Raw genomic sequence first — 6,664 nt, forward strand, 5'->3', positions numbered from 1 at the left:
ATATGGGTATGGCGCCGGATAGAGACCAGTTGAGGTCCTTGTCTCAAAAGGACAAGGAGACGTTTAAGGAGTACGCTCAGCGATGGAGAGAGCTTGTCGCTCAGATTTCCCCTCCTTTGGAAGAAAAGGAGATGACCAAGATTTTTCTCAAGACCCTGAGCTCATTTTACTATGAGCTCTTGATTGCCAATGCCCCTAGTGATTTTACCGAAATTGTAAACATGGGGATGAGGTTAGAAGAAGGTGTCCGAGAGGGACGGTTGTCTAAAGAGGAGGTTTTGTCTAGCAAGAAGTATGGCAGTGGGTTTGTCAGAAAGAAAGAGAACGAGACCAATGCAATATCTGTTGGGAGGCAGAGGAGGCATCATGTTAGAAGAAGTCAGCAACCCCGTCAACACCATCATCAAGTATCATATGTAATTCTGGTATTTTCTAACAATCAATCAACACCAGTCCTGCAACAACGTCAACAACAGCCACCGCAACGAACAAATACCTACAACAACAACAATATCAACAATCATCAACAACCACAAATTTTGAGAGGAGGAAGGTCTCTTTTGACCCAATTCCTATGACTTATGTTGAACTGTATCCATCTCTGGTTCTCAAGAACCTTTTGCAACCAAGAAATCTGCCACAGAACCCTGAACCACTTCCATGGTGGTATAAACCGGAACTTCGTTGTACCTTTCACCAAGGATCTCCCGGTCATGATATTGAGAACTGCTACCCCCTGAAGTATGAAGTCCAAAAGCTGGTAAAGAGTGGGATGGTTTCCTTTGAGGACCGTGCACCTAATGTCAAAGCTAACCCACTACCTGCTCATGGTAACCCTTCTGTCAATATGGTGGATGGTTGTCCCGGGAAGTTCAATACACTTTATTAGAAGGTCCTTGGTGACGATGCACAAGGATATCTATTTGGTAAGTGATTGTGAGCATTACCATGATGGTTGTGCAATCTGTAATGTCAACCCCCGAGGTTGTGTGGTTGTGAAGAGAGACATCCAGAGGTTGATGGATGAAGGTATGATCCAGATTCTTCAATCCCGTCACTTAGGTGACAATGTGAATGTCATAGTGCCAGTATTCAAGATGCTAGAGAGAGTGGTGATTCAATTTGACAACAGCAGTAGTAATAGTGATAGCAATAGATTGGTATCGTCGTTGGTTATATGGTTAGCGGGTTCAGTCCTGTATGCATCCGATAAGGCTGATCTGTATCAGTGTATAGCTATTATGCTAGAGAATGTTCAAGAGGTTGCTTTGCCTACGACCAGTTCTATTATGAGCATTACTGATGTTACGAAGATGACCCGTAGTGGTTGAGTTTTTGGGTCGGTGTTCCCAAAGAATTTAGAAGATTGTTCAGTTGGTAAGAAGGTGGATATGCCTACAGTAGATCCAGTTAGCACTCCGAAGTCTCAGTTTGGTGAATCCAACGGTTTGAAGCCTAACGATGATGATGAGGTACTCCAATCAATTAAGAAGAGTAAGTTCAATGTTGTAGAGCAGCTGCTCCAAACTCCTTCCAAGATTTTAGTGATGTCTCTGCTTATGAACTCCGAAGCGCACAGAGAAGCATTGCAAAAGGTATTGGAGAAAGCGTATGTAGAGCATGATGTTACGATGGATCAGTTTGATCATATTGTAGCTAACATCACCTCCTGTAACAATTTGAGCTTCTATGATGAGGAACTTCCTGAGGAAGGTAGAAATCACAATCTAGCGTTGCACATTTCAATGAACTACAAGGAGGATGCTCTATCGAATGTATTGGTTGACACCAGTTCTTCATTAAATGTACTCCTGAAATCAACCTTGTCATATTAGGGAGCTTCAATGAGATAAAGTGGCGTAATTGTCAAGGCTTTTAATGGTTCTCGCAAGACCGTGATTGGTGAGGTGGACCTTCCTGTGAAAATAGATCTGAGTGATTTCCAAATTACTTTCCAGGTAATGGATATCCACCCAGCCTATAGCTGCTTGTTAGGAAGGCCATGGATACATGAGGAGGGAGCCATTACGTCAATGCTACATCAGAAGCTGAAATTTGAGAAGAATGGTAAGCTGGTTATTGTTGGTGAGGAGAAGGCTTTGTTGGTAGTCCATTTGTCATCTTTCTCTTATGTAGAAGCCGAGGATGAGACTGAAACTTTGTTCCAAGCCTTATCTATTGCTGAGGAAAAGAGAGTTGGGGCACTTATGTCCTCATTCAAATATGCGCAGAAGATTGTCGAAGAGGGTAGTTCCGATCAATGGGGCCAGATGGTAGAGGTCGCCGACAACAAGAGCAGAGCTGGTTTGGGATTCCAACGAGGTTCATCTTTGATTAGAGCTGAAAATATGAAACCCAGTTTCCATAGCGGAGGGTTCATTCATGGTGATGAACAACACTTAGCTGCTCTGATCGAGGGTGATGAAGATGAAGACTGCACCAACTTCGTTACGCATGGAAAAGCTTGCAACAATTGGACTGCTGTTGATGTTCCTATTATTGTGCATCGATCTAAGTAATTGATTTTATTTGTTTTTGAAAATCCTTCTCCTATGCCTAAGGGATAAGTGAACATTGTTAGGCATTTCAAATTTGATCATCAATAAAATTCTATTCTATTCATCCACATCTATGATGTTTTACTTTTTACTTTTTGCTTTTCTGAAAATGGTAATAAAAAAACATAAAGCAATAAATAATAATTGTCCATCTACATAATATTTGGTCACAATTCACTTCTCTAAAATCAAAATATCAAATCATTATGCAGGTTGGTTTCTAAACCCATTGAATACAATGATCCTACTCCTTCGCCAAACTTTGATTTCCCTGTGTGAGGATGAGGAAGAGACTGATGATGAAGTATCTGATGAACTATCTCGTCTACTTGAGCATGAGGAAAATGCCATTCAACCGTTTGAAGATCAGATTGAGTTAGTCAACTTGGGTACCGAGGATGATGTGAAGGAAGTCAAGATTAGGTCTCGACTGTGTCCAAAAGTGAAGAAGGGGTTGATTGATCTTCTCCGAGAATATTCAGATGTGTTTTCCTGGTCGTATCTGTAAGACCCCAACTTTGACCCTAAGATCCCTCATGCAATTTCATCATAAGCATTAGCATTGGGATCATATCTTGGCATCCTCCTCACCCCTCCTTCATTGGGTTTATTTTGGGAGAGATTGATAACATGAAATAGTATCACATTCTAGGACTCAATTTAATTAAATTATATTATTATTTACTTCAATTTATTTCATTTTATTAGATATTACGCGGTATTTTCTTTCTATTTATCTCAGGTGGTTTATTTGAAGCATAAGTAAAAAAGGAAGAAAAGGAGGTGCAAAAAGGAATGAAAAGAAGCAAATATCAAAAGCCAAAGCCCAGCCCAAAAACCACAGGCGTTGTGCCTGTGACGAGCGTCACAAAGGCTGTGACGAGCGTCATGCTTTACACACTTGTGTGACGAGCGTCACACATGGTGTGACGGACGTCACACCATTCCCCTATATTTTTGGCACCAGGAACGCAACAGACCACGTTGAAGCTACTTTCACGCTTGACCCTTGGGACGTGAAGACCATGTACACGGAAAACCCTTGGAAGCAGTTACAAAAAGTAGCAGTATAAATAGTAGCTTTTTGGAAAGCTCTAGGTTCCAGACTTCTTCGCCGTTTTCTCTTTTTCGCATTTTTTCTCTTCCAGCAGTACAAGCACATTTTTACAGCATTACTTTTACAATTTTTATATTGTTTCCTTTGCAATTTCTATTTTCTTTTTCGGCACTTAGTTAATTCTTTTTCGCACAATAGTTTCTACACCGGAAACTATTGTGTACCTTTCACCGGATCTAACCTTACGTTAGAATCTAGTTTTTTATTCCTTCACTTTTATTTTTCTGTTTGATTGAAGAATTCAAGAACAAATCCAACCGGTTTGTGGTGGAAAGTTCAAGACTGCTATTTAATTTCTCAGGTTCTTTAATTATTGTTTGAATTTATATATGCCCTGCTTTATTGTTTATTTATATTATTTTCCTGAGATGAATCTGTTTATGCATGATAATTATTTAAGTCTGTTTAGCATGTCTGGCTGATTTATTTAGGTATCGGTATGTAAAGTAGGCGGAATGAAGGAATCAAAACCAAATTGGTTTAATTAAGTTTAAAATTAAAATCACTCTTTTTACGGTCTCAATTTACAGGTTTAATAACAAGGTTTTTGTACGAAAGTAAAAGACATAAAGAAGTTAAAAGCAATAGAACGAGAGTTTGAGTTTTTGACTGGACAGTGTAAATTGGACATTAATTCTAGATCAGGGCGAGAGCAATTTTTAGAGTTAATTAAATTCTAATCTTTTTCAAAAAGTATTTTGAAAGATTGAATGTGAGGACGAGAGTTAAGCATTTGAATTTAATTATATAACCTAAGTCAACAGAGCGAGAGTTTGAGATAAGGGTGTTTAAACGATTAGTGTATTCTTAAAAAGAGTTTCTACGGATTCTATTGTTTTCAAAAAGTGGTTTTTGACTTAACTAATAAGTGACAACTACGTTAATATAAAATCATAGTTTATTCAACAGAGCGAGAGTTTGAGATAAAACTTTTAATCAATAGTGTCAACTGAAAGGATTTATTTTAAAACCAAGAAACCAATAAAGAATTGATTTCCTAATTACGACGAACTACATACCGATATCCGCTTATTAGATATTTATTTTAGATCCTATTTTAGTTTTAGCTTTTCCCCCAAACAATCAAATATTACCTGCCTTAGCTTTACGAAGTAACCTTAGAAAACGGTATATCGATTCATAAGTCCCTGTGGGATTGATATCTTTTAAAACTACGCGATAGAACTGTGCACTTGTAGTTTGTATCCCAAATTCAACTCATAAAGTCGCGATCAAGTTTTTGGCGCCGTTGCCGGGGACTTTTATTTAGTCGATATCGTAACTCTTCTGTTATGCTGTAGAGACTAAGGCTTTTCTTTTTCTTTTCTTTCTTTCGTTGATTTGTATGCCACACACTCGCTCACAAGGCGAGCCGTTCTACTTACGAATCAACGATATCAAACTATATCTCCGAGTCTTACGACGAATTCGGGAATATCGTGCTGCAAACAATCTCCCTCCTGTTGAACTTCCTGATTTCAAAAATATTTTCCCTTCGATACCCGAGATGGCAGAACCAGCTCGTGCTCTTCGAGATTACGCCGCTCCATCGCAAGATGAGCCGCATTCAAGTATTGCTCCACCCGCAATCGAAGCAAACAACTTTGAACTTAAACCTTCACTATTGCAGGCAGTGCAACAGAACCAATTCTCTGGAAATCCTACCGAGGATCCAAACCTTCATTTATCCGTATTTGTCCAATACGCTGATACTGTTAAAGCTAATGGTGTCACTTCAGAGGCAATTCGACTTCGTCTTTTTCCTTTCTCATTGAGAGATAGCGCTAGAAGATGGCTTCAATCTCTTCCTTCCAACTCAGTCACCACATGGAACGAGTTGAAGAAAGTTTTTCTTGCCCGATATTTTCCGCCGAGCAAAACAGCTATGTTAAGAGCCCAGATAAATGGATTTAAACAGAAAGATAACGAGTCTCTTTTCGAAGCATGGGAAAGATACAAAGACATGATGAGACTTTGTCCACACCATGGTTTAGAGGACTGGTTAGTAATTCATACCTTGTATAATGGTCTCCTGTACAACACGAGGTTAACAATAGACGCCGCCGCAGGTGGTGCGCTAATGAACAAACCTTATGCTGACGCTTACCAACTTATCGAAAGCATGGCTCAAAACCACTATCAGTGGGGAAGCGAACGAACAATGGTAGAAAAACCTCAAACGAAAATTGGCATGTACGAGATAAGTAACCTTGATCATGTTAATGAAAAAGTGGATGCTCTGGTCCAGAAAATTGAAAGTTTAAATGTATCACCTCCAGCCACCGTTGTTGCCATAAATCAGAACTGCGAAGTCTGTGGAATCCAAGGTCACACTCCTGCAGATTGTCAACTCCTAACAGGAATCCAAGCGGAGAAAGTAATCTATGCTCAAGGAAGCCCTTACTCGCATACCTATAACTCAAATTGGAAGAATCATCCCAATTTTTCATATAAGAGTAATAATGCTTTATACACACCTGGACAATCTCCAAATCAAGCCCCAACTATACCTCCGGGATATTAGAAGCCGATCCCATCTACACCTAACAATAACGCCCCTAGGAAATCCAACTTGGAAATCATGATGGAAAACTTTATAGCTTCTCAACAGCAAACCAATAAAGATTTCCTAAACCAGAATGTACACAATGGCGAGCAAATTAAACAACTAGCAAGTAAAGTAGATGCCCTGGCTACCCATAATAAAATGCTGGAAACGCAAATATCACAAGTAGCTCAACAACAAGCGCCTACTGCTGCCCCAACTGGTACATTTCCTGGCCAACCCCAACCTAACCCGAGAAGCCACGCTCATGCAATTATACTGAGAAGTGGAACGGAAGTGGAAGGACCGTCTGACCCAAGGATAGAAAACCAAAACTCTAAAAAGTCAACTGAGGAGGAAAGTGAACCTAAGGAAAAGGAAGAGAGTAATAAGGAAACCGTAGAAAAGAAGGAACCTTATGTACCTCCACCACCTTATAAACCA

General features: G+C 39.7%; 1 non-coding gene across 1 annotated transcript; it reads right to left on the reverse strand.

Moving 5' to 3' along the window:
• Nucleotides 1-5,560: 5,560 nt before the first annotated feature.
• On the reverse strand, nucleotides 5,561-5,667 carry LOC127108620 (small nucleolar RNA R71). Its single transcript, XR_007796146.1, has one exon. It is a non-coding gene; the product is annotated as a small nucleolar RNA R71 (small nucleolar RNA).
• Between the last annotated feature and the right edge of the window lie 997 nt (nucleotides 5,668-6,664).

The sequence above is a fragment of the Lathyrus oleraceus genome, chromosome 7 (assembly GCF_024323335.1).
Source record: "Lathyrus oleraceus cultivar Zhongwan6 chromosome 7, CAAS_Psat_ZW6_1.0, whole genome shotgun sequence".
NCBI classification, from domain to species: Eukaryota; Viridiplantae; Streptophyta; class Magnoliopsida; order Fabales; family Fabaceae; genus Lathyrus; species Lathyrus oleraceus.